The 12811-nt window shown below is 45.7% G+C and overlaps 1 long non-coding RNA gene across 1 annotated transcript in view; it reads right to left on the reverse strand.

Annotated features, from left to right (window-relative positions):
- Positions 1 to 12811, reverse strand: part of LOC149444019 (uncharacterized) — a 104577-nt gene that overhangs the window by 30739 nt on the left and 61027 nt on the right. Inside the window, exon 2 of the long non-coding RNA XR_016306571.1 lies at positions 4531 to 4678. This is a non-coding gene — a long non-coding RNA (uncharacterized LOC149444019). The remainder of the gene's footprint in view (positions 1 to 4530; positions 4679 to 12811) is intronic.

Here is a 12811-nt window from a genome sequence, read left to right on the forward strand (position 1 = left end):
CTCACAAATAGAGCTTTCTTTTGGTGGTATTTAATTGCCACTGGGCGCTTTACTTTTTGCGCTATAAATAAAAAAAGTGCAAAAAATTTGAAAAAAAAAAAAAAGTTTATTTGTTTCTTTTAAAAAATTTTTCAAACAGGTATTTTTTCTCCTTCACTGATGTGCGTTGATGAGGCAGCACTGATGGGCACTGATAGGCGGCACTGATGGGAACTGATAGGCAGCACTAAAGGGCACTGATAGGCAGTACTAATGAGGTGGCACGGATAGGCGGCACTGATAGACAGCACTAATTAGGGGTCACGGATAGGCGGCACTAATATGCAGCACTGATAGGCGGCACTGATAGGTGACACTGATGATGGGTACTGATAGACGGCACTGACTGGCATCACTGCTGGGCACTGACTGGCGGCACTGACTGGCACAACCCCTGGGCACTGACTGGTGGCACTGACTGGCAGCACTGCTGGGCTGCACTGGTGGGTGGCACTGGTGGGCAGCACTGGTGGGTGGGCACAGGTGGGTGGCACTGGTGGGCACAGGTGGGTGGGCACAGGTGGGTGGCACTGCTGGGCACATGTAGGTGGCACTTCTGGGCACAGGTAGGTGGCACTGCAGAGTGGCACAGGTGGGTGCACTGCTGGGCACAGGTGGGTGCACTGATGGGCACGGGTGGGCGGAGCTAGTGGGCGCACTGCTGGGCGGAACTTGCGGGTGGCACTGCTGGGCACCGATCATCAGGGCACTGATCATCAGTGCCCTGATGATCGGTGCCGATCCCCGCTCTGACAACTGCCGGTTCTCGGCAGTACTTTCCTCACGATCTGACAGCGTGAGGAAAGTGCAGCCGAGAACCGGCACTTGCATTTCCTTCTGATCAGCGTGTCATTGGACACCGCTGATCAGGTGGTAAAAGGCCACTGTGATTGGCCTTTTACCACATCACGAGATCAGCTGTGTCCGTAGGAGATGGCCGGGTGCGCGCCCCCTGGGGCGCGCAGGAGAGCGCGTTCTGGGAGGACGTCATATGACGTCCACTCAGAACTGGCCGGCCGCAGTGAAGCCGTCATTCGGCTATCTGCGGTCGGCAGCTGGTTAATTGGCTTACGTGAAAGTTATAGCGTCTACAAATGGCAGTATATATACTGGAATTTTAATTTTTTTTTATTTTTATACTAGTATTGGCAGCGATCAGCGACTTATAGCAGGAATGCAGCGGGCATTCTGACACGGGGGAGGAACTGACTAACTGCCACTGACATCCCCAGTGACACTAAAACAGTGATCAGTGCTAATAAAAAGCACTGACACTGTACTAATGACACTGGGCAGGAAGGGGTTACCAGCTGGGGAGATCAGAGGGTTAACTGTGCTGTGTGTGTGTGTGTTTTACTAGGGAGACATGCTGTTTTTGTATCTCTCTGCTGTGCAGAGAAATACAAAGCAGCATGTCAATGCTGACAGGAGAGAGACTTGTGTGTAAACAACTTTCCCAGACAATCGCCAAGTGCCGGCTGGGACCCAGTGATTGACATCTCTATCCACCAATAGCGGCATGGGTAGGGCTCGCCCCTACCCGGAAATGCAAATCACGTATAATTACGTGATTTTGTGCAGCCCTGCCGTCCTGTAGCAGTACTTCTGCTATAGGGCGGAGGGCAACAGGATCCAAGAACATGTTCAACAAGCACAGTAAATACCTGTTGATCATGATAGAAATACAGAGTGCATGTCACTGTGAGATGAACATAAAAAAATAATTAACATTATCTTTCTACTGCAAACTACTAATCCCCCCACCTCCCATGTGATGGAGATGAAAAAAGGCAGACATGTTTGTAGTCCAGCCTGGGTAACATCCATGGCTCCTTCATAGGAGGACAGAGTATAGCCAATCAGGGTTATTTATCCACAGAATTACCAGGTGAAATCAAAGGGAAAAAAAGTGAGAAAGAAGGAAAACTAATGCAGCCACCATATCTAAGGACAATATTTGACATTTTTGTTTCGGAGTTTAGATATGGATTAAAGGCCAGTTTTCTTTTTTGCCTTTTGGTTGCATTTTGTTACGGACCCAAACAGTGCATCACAGAAGAGAAAATGCAGCGTCATTGCTTTTAGCGGGTACAACATGTCGACCGAATACAAAATGCACGCAGACTTCAGGAAAAAACGCAGGTGTTTAATATTTTCAATAATACAGTAGAAATGTGCCCTAGGATTGAATAAATCAGTATATGCAGTAGGCAGCTGATCCCAAGTCACATTGTTAGAGATGAACAATTTCTACATGGTAATAGGAGGGAGACGAATAAAAAGTTGTATTTTGACACAGCCAGCCACTCCCTCACCATCCACTTTAGTAACAGGATATATCATTGTTTACTTACCTCTGACAGGTAGGACTCTGTGCAGCTGCTGGGAACACACTAGCACTGGCTGAACACCATCATTCCCCAGTGTCGTCTTATTTTTACATGTACCCAAGGTATTGTACAGTGGCTAGTGCTTTGTGCCATCTTCTGTACTATAGATAGGAAACTCAGAACGGCCAAAGGAAAACATTTAAGCTGAACTCCAGGTAAACATCTAAAATTCACATATAAAATACATATAAGGGAGCTGTTTTACCTGCCGAAGGAATTAGATTTCTGACCATTCATCCCTGAGATATACACAGCCCCTAATGCAGTGGATGGCACCACATACAGTTTTGTAAGGATAACGACTTTGCTCTGGTCACTCTGCTCTCCCCTTCAATCAGTATGTTTCTTAAAGCGGAGTTGCACCCAAAAGGGGAAGTTCCGCTTTAATCCTTTGTCTCCCGCTCCCCATTAAGGATTGGCACCTTTGGGGACCATGGGGGGAGCGGGTACCCGAATTTGACAGGTACCCAATCCCACTGAGATCGCCTAGGCGATTGGAAGCGGAAGTTGTCACCCCCCCCCCCCCCTGTAGTTTTGTGGGACATGTAACAGGTCCCAGAAGACTACGAAACCATTCACAAAGCGCGGCGCTACTCGGACATGCACAGTGGGCACCCGGCTGTGAAGCCGCAAGCTGTCACAGCTGGGTGCCCACACTGCAGATGCCGGCACCAGGGAGAGAAGACGGCCGGTGAAACCAGAAGTAGTGAGGACACTGCTGGACCGAGGGACAGGTAAGTGGCTGTATTTTAAAAGTCAGCAGCTACAGTTTTTGTAGCTGCTGACTTTTTTTTTTCAGCTGGAACTCCGCTTTAACTTATTTGAATGCAAGATACCTAATTGGCTCACAGTTCTGTCCTTCTCTTTCCCAGTCTGCTGTATAGTGGATTGCAAAAAGAAGACACCAAGTCAATTCAGATTTAATGCATTAATAATGGATACCTAGCTGCATTAGGCCCCAAATGGTCTGATCAGGTTTGCCTGTCAGTTTTTCAGGCAGACCTGATCAGACCCTTCATTCAGCCCTATGAACCAGTGGGTGTAAACGGACTTGTGTCCATTTACACCTGCCTACCTCCAATATGATAAAAAAGAAAAATGGATGGGGATTCATCCCCTTCCATCTAGGCAGATTGTTGGGAAGTCAGGTGTAAATGTGCAGCGGAGTCTGTGTACACTCGACCACCCATAGAGCAGAGTGGGCTCTGTCTGTGTGAGTGGACACAGACCTGTCATCCGCCTGCTCTGCTCTGATTGGCAGGGGTTCAGCCAGGGGTGGACTGACCATTTGGAAACTCGGGCACTGCCCGAGGGCCCAGGGTCAGTAGGGGGCCCCATGAGATGCCCCTGGTACCTTTTTCATAGGCTTTTTTGAGTTTGGGCAAGGACGCAGGGGCCCCATGATCCCCTATTGCCCAAGGGCCTCATGAGTTGTCAGTCTGCCCCTGGGTTAAGCGGACAGATCCCCTGCTGATCTAATCAGAGTCTGACCCATCTGAAGGGGGCCTTAATCTATGTCTTTTATATCTGCTTAGAGTTTAAACTCAATGAAAACACAAATGTATGTGTCTTGAGCAGTGGCGTCCCGAGGCGGGTTTGGGGGGGTGCGCCCCGCACCGGGTGACACCGACCGCACAGGGTGACAACGGACCCGCTCCACGAAAAGGTAAGTTGTAAAGCAAGCCGACGATCCCCGCAGGATGGATCAGATCTGTGGATTGGGGAGCATAATGAATCGGACTCCCTTCCATTATGCTCAATCCACAGATCCGAACCATCCTGCGGGGATGGTCGGCATGCAACCTATACAGGGTGACAGCAGACCCACTCCACGAAAAGGTAAGTTGTAAAGAAAGCCAACGATCCCCGCAGGATGGATCGGATATGCGGATTGAGCATAATGGATTGGAGTCCGATCCATTATGCTCAGTCCACAGATCCGATCCATTCTGCGGGGATCATCGGAGGAGGTGTCACCAAGTGTTATCACACTGGCTGACACCAACCCTAGGGACGCTCCTGGTCTTGAGCAATGAATATATACTGTATAGTCTGGTATAGTCTTCAGGCCATCTCTGTACGGTCTGAAATAAGAGCTCACCTCAACAGTAAATGTTCAGCCTCAAAGATTTCCACTAGATAATAAATGTCCACGTTGGTCACATTGGTAGGCTGTGAATGGTTGACCAGCTTTCTTCCTTTGGCCATTTCTTTGGTTCTCACTCCCATTCAGATGAAAAGATTGGACACTAGAGATGTGAAATGCATGAAAAGTATATGTAAACCTCATGACAAACTTTACACTATAAAAGGGTTTCTGCACACAGAATATACACAGAGCGAATACTTTTCATGGGCCTACCTCAAAAGGAACTTCACTAAACCAGTCGGGGTCTAGGGACAACCAACGACTTTTGGGATAATGAACAACCATAAAAAATGCGTACATAAAGAAAAATTTTTAGTGCATTAGTCAGGGCTGTTACATACAACAAAAAGTACAGAAGGCAGTGGTCAGGAGTATTGATTTAAACTAATGAGGGCTGACTTAAGCCCAGTACACACGATCAGAAAATTGTATGCAAAGTTTTCGTTTGAAATACAATACATGACATCACTTCCAAATTTCTATTCTATCATAGGAAAATTTTCAGAACTTTAGTGACCTCTTCATTTTTGATATGGAGACTAGCATGCAAAAAAAAAAAGAAGGGACAATCATTTGTCTGATATTCTCATCGTGTGTACAGGGCTTTAGCTCTGGTTCATTTATGTGCGTTCCTGTGGTCCGTGTTTTTCATTTGAATGGACTCCCGTGCCCTTAGTTCCCAGTGCGGTTGCGATTTCTAGTGAGAATTAATGGCACCCGCCCGCGGGTCCACATACTTTTGTGCGGGTGGGGCGGCTGCACGGATTTTTGTGCGGATCCGCAGCGGCTCCACCCGCACTTATGTGAAACTAACCTTACACTGTTCAAATTTCCTCCAGTTCCCAATGAACTGGCCAAAATTTGCACAGTGGTTGACTCTGTCCCACCTGACATCCCTCAATTGAAAAACAAAGGAGACACTGGGCTTTTCGACAGATGGCAGGGCTAACTGTCAAAATACAGTAGCTGCAGTGGGAGATTCGTCCGCCCATGATGTATAATGTTGGTGAAGGAATATGATTCTTTTCATCCTGCAGGATGAACTGAAAAAATTTAATAAGTATATGGCCAGCTTTAGTTGCTCCACCAGCAGGACTTGAATAATGAAGTTTAAGATTCCCACAAATCTGACAGTCTATCCAGCCTGATCATGTGACAACCATTACATCTCCGGGAACCCACAGACACCATCACCATCACCATCTAGTGAACTGTCTATTAGCCATGATGGTGTTTTCTCAATAACTTTTGTTTTCACTGGGTATATATGCACATTCCAGGCCTGTTGTATGAAAATGAAGATTGGAAGATACAGCAATACATGCTCCAACCTAGATCATCTGGAAAAAATGATCATTTAGCTGATTAATTGCATCTGCAGTCTTAGGGTCTATTCTCACCAGCCACTGCAATACAACATTTCATTACGATATATTGGCTGCCCTGCGGTGTAAAGCACTGGATTGCCTCGCACTGTGCTACATTGGAAAAGAGTACAGCTGTCCATACTTTTTTTTCAGTGCACTCCAGTTGCACATAGTATACAAGGCATTTTGCCTTGCCTTGCAGTGGGACTGCGCTTGAATAGCTGCCCATTGCTGTCCCACCACACTTGTTATAAATGGGCCTTTAAAAGATACCTAAACCCTTATTGGACTACCTCATCGCAGGCTATCCCCACTCCAGTCCATCATGAATGCTGCTGCTAGACTCATCCACCTTACTAAGGGCTCGTTCACACTAGGCTGTTTTGCCAACGCTTGCCAAACGCCCCTATAGCGTTTGGCAAGCGTTGGTCCGGCGTTTGCGGAGCGTTTTTTAACGCTCGGCAAACGCTCCGCAAACGCCGCATGCGCGGTTTAGCGGAGGTTGCTAGGCATTTGCCGAGCGTTAATAACGCCCCACAAACGCCTATAATGCAGTTTGAGTGGTGTTACCGCTCCGCAAACGCCCCGCAACCGCACCGCAAACGCCGGCCGGGCATTTGCGGAGCGGCACCATAGACGAGAATAGGAGGCTTCAAAGCCCACTGACTCGTCCAGAGGCGTCCGTTTTGCCGCGACGCAACGCGACGCGATGCAAACGCTCCCGTTAGAACAGCACCATGTGCTGTAATGTGCAGAATTGGCAGAGGCGTTTGGGAAGCGGTAAAAACGCTTCCCAAACGCCTCTCTGCCGCCTGCACACAAGGCTAGTGTGAACGTAGCCTAACCGTTCTGTATCTGCCACCCATCTTTGCCAATCCCTCCACTGGCTTCCAACTGCCCAACGGATAAAATTCAAAACACTAACACTGACGTACAAAGCCATTCATAACACTGCCCAAAATTACATCACCGATCTTGTCTCCAAATATCACCCTAACCGTACTCTCCGCTCCTCACAAGACCTCTTACTCTCTAGCTCCCTTGTCTCCTCCCATGCTCATCTCCAGGACTTCCCCCATCCTCTGGAACTCTCTATCCCAATCTATCAGACTATCACCTATTCTGCTCACTTTTAGGCGCACTCTGAAAACCTATCTCTTCAGGGAAGCCTACCCCGCCCTCAGCTAATACTGGAATCCTCTACTCTCCCAACCACTCCATCCCCCACAGTTATTACTTTTTTAATAATAATAACCCAAAGGACAAAATGTAATATATTGCAGCTTAGCGGTCCTTTTTCTGCAAGTATAAAAAAATGCAAGTCGATCCTTCCTGAAATCCAGTGTCCTTGTAACTTCCTGTGAACATCACTGGAATTTCACCCAATGTTATCAGCTATCCAAGTTATCTTCTGTGAACTATAAAACACATCTTCCCTTTGGAATAGAGATGAGGGGAGTTGGAAGTATTTATAGTCTAAATCAGGAGAGTAGCCAAATGGGCCAACATTTCTACTCCATAGGTACAGTGCAATAAGTGAACGCTAAGACTGGAAGTATGTTACTGACAGGATCACCGGGTCAAAAAAAAGTAAATTAAAGTCTAGAAAAAGAAAACAAATGCAGCCACCACATTAAGAACCAATAAGCTGTCTTACGAGGGGCGTTCAAATCAACATAATGGCAGATAAGTATATTGGGACTGTACAACAGCTCTTATATATATATGGCTTTATCTACTTTATCAACTTTATACATTCTAAGGGCAATATGAGGATCATTCCTGGAACCTTTCATCGCTTATTATGGATGAGCCTGTGCATACATACACTATATTGCCAAAAGTATTGGGACACCTGCCTTTACACGCACATGAACTTTTATGGCATCCCAGTCTTAGTCCGTAGGGTTCAATATTGAGTTGGCCCACCCTTTGCAGCTACAACAGCTTCAACTCTTCTGGGAAGGCTGTCCACAAGGTTTAGGAGTGTGTCTATGGGAATGTTTGACCATTCTTACAGAAGCGCATTTGTGAGGTCAGGCACTGATGTTGGACAAGAAGATCTGGCTCGCAGTCTCCACTCTAACTCATCCCAAAGGTGTTGAGGTCAGGTCTCTGTGTAGGCCAGTCAAGTACCTCCACCCCAAACTCACTCACCCATGTCTTTATGGACCTTGCTTTGTATACTGGTGCACAGTAATGTTGGAACAGAAAGGGGCCCCAAACTGTTCCCACCAAGTTGGGAGCATGAAATTGTCCAAAATGTCTTGGTATGCTGACGCTTTAAGAGTTCCCTTCACTGGAACTAATGCTGGCCATACATTATACAATTTTCTTGAGATTTTTGGTTTAGATTTACCAAAAACCATATAATAGGAGGTCAAACCTAAACAACACTTTCAATTGTATCCAATTAGGCAGGCCCTTGCACTACATAGTTGAAGGTAAATCTAAAGGAAATTGGGCAGAAATTGGACAGAAAATTGTATAGTGTATGGCCAGCCTAAGGGGCAAAGCCCAACCCCTGAAAAGCAACCCCACACCATAATCCCCCATCGACCAAACTTTAGACTAGGCACAATGAAGCCAGGCAAGTATCGTTCTGGTAATATTTAGTAGCAAGGAAATTTCATGGATGGATTTATTGCACAGGTGGCAACCTATGACGGTACCACGCTTGAATTCACTGAGCTCCATTCTTTTGTTTGTAGAAGCAGTCTGAATGCCTAGGTGCTTGATTTTATACACCTGTGGCCATGGACGTGATTGGGACACCTGAATCCAATGATTTGGAGGGCTAGCCCAATACATTTGGCAATATAGTGTATATTGGATACCTGTGCGAGGGAGGTATAAAGGATAGGTTTTCTTCTCTGCTAATACATTATTACCTCCTCTGGACCACAGTAAACAACCTTACAAATGATGGACTTTAAAATCATTCCAGCCTTTGTTCCATATACAATACCGATGGAATCCATACATCTGAAATATCTGGGGGAGGTTTGAGGCTATAAAGACAAAACATCACCAGTGAGCCGGTTATTCACCCATTAATTCCTCCTCTGGACCACAGTAACAATGTTTATGCAGATTTGACTGCTGGAAATGTATCTACATGAATGACATCTCCATCACATACTCTAGAATATCTACTGTTTTTTTAGACCGTGTATGCTGCTGGAAAATTGCTATTTATATAAAGGAAAAGGACACATCTTAATAGATCGTGAGAGGATCTTTAATTTATACTCATCCAGTTTATACTCATCCACTATATATATTTTGACCCTCGGGGTCCATTAGTCCAGCACTATCAGGTTATAAGATCAATTCACTATAATGCCAATTATTATATATATATATATATATATATATATATATAAATAAATATATATATATATATATATATATATATATATATGTGCTTCTAGGGATATATCATGGGAGTGCATTTTAAATTCACTAGGCGCCACTCATGATTGTTTTCACATTTATGGTTTGTTTTTTATGAGAATGAATAAAGAATTTAAAGGACATCTGTCAAGAAACAATCTTTATTTTGTTCACCTTCACCAACAGGTTTTAAATAATATTTGTGAAAGAATCTGGGATTGGTGTAGAGCCAGGAAGTCCGTTTTTAAATTGTATTTTTTTGGAGTTCAAGTCAAACCGGGACTTTTGAGTTTATGTGATAAAAGAACAAGGAGTGGAAACTGTATTTATTTTTCAACATACTCCCCTGCTACATTTATACACTTATCTTAGTGTTTAACTAATGCCTGGAAAGCTTCGGCACGGAAAGATTTGTCAGTATTGTCAGTACACCTAAACCATCCTAGGACAGCCTGCTTTACTTCATCATTGTGTCACCGTTCACAGAAAGATTTGTCTCTTGTACGATTTCACATCAGGTTATGTGTTGATTATCCAGGATCAGGTTTCCATGCACTGATTGTTCACAGGAATGACTGATGTGGGCTGGGATCCGCCACGGTTGGGATTGCCACTGATGGACGTATGTACATCTTTGAAATGTTTACACCATTCAAATGTCTTGCTGCGGCTCAGTGTCTCATCACTGTACTGTGCTTGAAGTCTTCTGTAGATATCCGTGGGTTTTAAGCCTTCATTCACAGGAAACCTCATCACCACACGCTGTTCCATGCACGCACTAACACTGCTGTCTGCCATCTTGATTAACCGTCTCTGGACTGGCCCATGATATGTGCGCCGCCTATCAGCAATAGGACACACTTGCCACTTACGACTGCGTGAAGAACTGCCACGCTACCATCCCTTTTTACACATGTAAAATTAAAAGTCCCAGTTTGACTTGAACGCCCCTCATATATACACTTTTTATATTTGAGCTTAGATACACCATAATTTCGTGCCAGGTTTTCTAAGTATGTCTATACATACATACAGATGCACATACCAAGAAGGATTGATTAACCACTTCACAACCGGGCTATAGCAAATGACAGCTACAGTGCGTTGTCCAGTTCTGGGAGGGCGTAAAATGATGTCCTCCCAGAACGCGTCCCCCGCTATGTCTGTGATCGCTGTGTCACATGACATGGTAAAAGGCCAATCACAGAGGTCTTTTACCACCTGATCAGCTGGGTCCAATGACACAGCTGATCACAAAAGTAAATACAGTTGCTGGTTATCAGCAGCTATGTGGCATTCATATGTAAATAGCAGTGGCATTCCAGCCACCAACACCTCTGCTGGTGGTCAGTGTAAATTCCCCCTTACATTGGTGGTCAGTGTAGAAATGTATTGCTTGTTGGTGTAAAATCCCCCATTACATTGGATGTCAGTGTAAATTCTTCATTACATTGATGGTCAGTGCAAATTCCCCATTACATTGGTCCTCAGTTTTAATCCCCCCCCACCAATGATGGTCGGTGTAGAAAAGTCACCTTCCATCCCCATCCAGCACTACCACTGATCCCATCCACCCCAAGCACTCCCATTGATCCCGTCCCCCCCAAGCACTGTCACTGATCCCATCCATCCATCAGCACTGTCAGAGTTTTCTCTCTATTGATGGGACCGCTGGTGTGCAGGCAGTGAGATGATGTACTGTAACTTTCAGCAACCAATCAGTGAGATGTAATTAAGTGCTGTAACCTCTAACAACCAATCAGTGAGTGGTAAGGATGTGCAGTAACCTCTAGCAACCAATGGGTGAGTGGTAATGATGTGCAGTAACCTCTAACAACCAATCAGTGAGCGGTAATAATGTGCAGTAACCTCTAGCAACCAATCTAGCAACTAATCAGTGAGCCCTAATGTGTGCTGTAACCTCTATCAACCAGTCAGTGAGTGGTAATGATATGCTGTAACCTCCGGCTGTGAGGGAAGGCCTGCCCGTAGTACAGGTGAATCTCCACGGCGCACAAATATGCGCATGCGCAGAGTTCTGGAAAACCGAGCAGATGTGCGGGCGCCTGGACAGAGGTGCGCGCAGTTGTGCTCTCGCATTCGCACATGCGGGCCCACGCCTGTCATTAATGCTGGCACCAAGAGGGCTATTTAAACTGACTGCTGTGGTTGTCTCATTGCCATATGGTCTTTTCCCCCTGCTCCTGTTTCCTGACTTCCGTGATTGATTCCTGTTGCCAAAACCAGCCTGTTCCTAACTTCTGCTTGATTGCCTCCTGCCCTGATTTCTGGTCTGTTCTCGGATTATTCTTCTGCCTGCTCCTGCCTGATTGACCTCCTGTTACTGAACCCGGCCTCTGACCCGACTATTCTCCTGCCTGCCGTTCAAGCCTGATCTGTCTCGGTGCTCCAGCGTCCATCCATCCTGCACGGATACATCTGCACCCTGCTCTGGCCTGCTACTCATCAGTCCAGTAGCTGTTACCAGACAGATCCCAGGCCCTCATACCCCACCGAGTTCCTGCGACTACTGTTCCACTCTCAGCAGTCCTTGAGCCGGAGTTGTACAAGAGGTCAGCCTCTTCACGTCAGGCTCGCTACCCAGGTACGTGACACCGGCAATTAATTGCAATTGCTGCCTGGCCTGCTGGAATAAATTGATTTTAAATTTTTATTTGACAGAAATTGACTATAAAGCTGTTGAGCTGATGGGGATTGGTTGTACTGCCTCATCAGTGGCCCTGAACACAGGAAACACACAAGAGACAACAGCAGAAACTTCCTGTTATGAAGTGACAACGCTCTGTCCTTTTGCTAGTGACTAAAAGTTGATGCTTCAGCACACATTATGCAGGCATGGTCCAATGTTGTCACTGTCAGGAAACCTGCTCCCCAGAAATTCCATGCAGTCAAACCTGAAGCATGTAGACTGGAAGTGACTACAAAGAGGCTGCAGGAGATCAGCAGCTGAAGAAGGTTCAACTTCTTACACCTTCGGGTGTGTTGAATGTCAGCTTCCCCGCTGTGGTTCCATCCTCTGTCCTCTATGTTTCTACAGGTCACAGTAGGGCGGGCGTGAAGAATTAGAGTGCACAGTGAGGGACCAGGACCAACCAACCCATATTGGTTGGGAAGGTTCTGCCTGAGGTTGTAGCTCTTGAAGAGAGAAAAATGAAGACTCCCTGACTATCGGAAAGGTACAGTGGGTATGAAAAAGAATCGCACCCTTTAGAAAAATCACATGTTGTTGCTTTGCAGATGGAAATGAAGACATACACCATTTTTGTTTTGTCCAGCTGTATTTATTCAGTGCAACATATAACATCCAAGTGAAAGATATAACACAAGCATGTCATAAATAAAAATTCAAAAATGCAAAAACAATATCACTGAGTTGGAAAAAAGATCACCCTCCCTCCTAAAAATGACTTGTAAACTCAATCAGGTGTAGCTAATCAACTTCTCGATGG

This window comes from Staurois parvus, unplaced genomic scaffold (assembly GCF_062004578.1).
Source record: "Staurois parvus isolate SC_StPar_1 unplaced genomic scaffold, SC_StPar_1.0 ptg000818l, whole genome shotgun sequence".
Lineage (NCBI taxonomy): Eukaryota > Metazoa > Chordata > Amphibia > Anura > Ranidae > Staurois > Staurois parvus.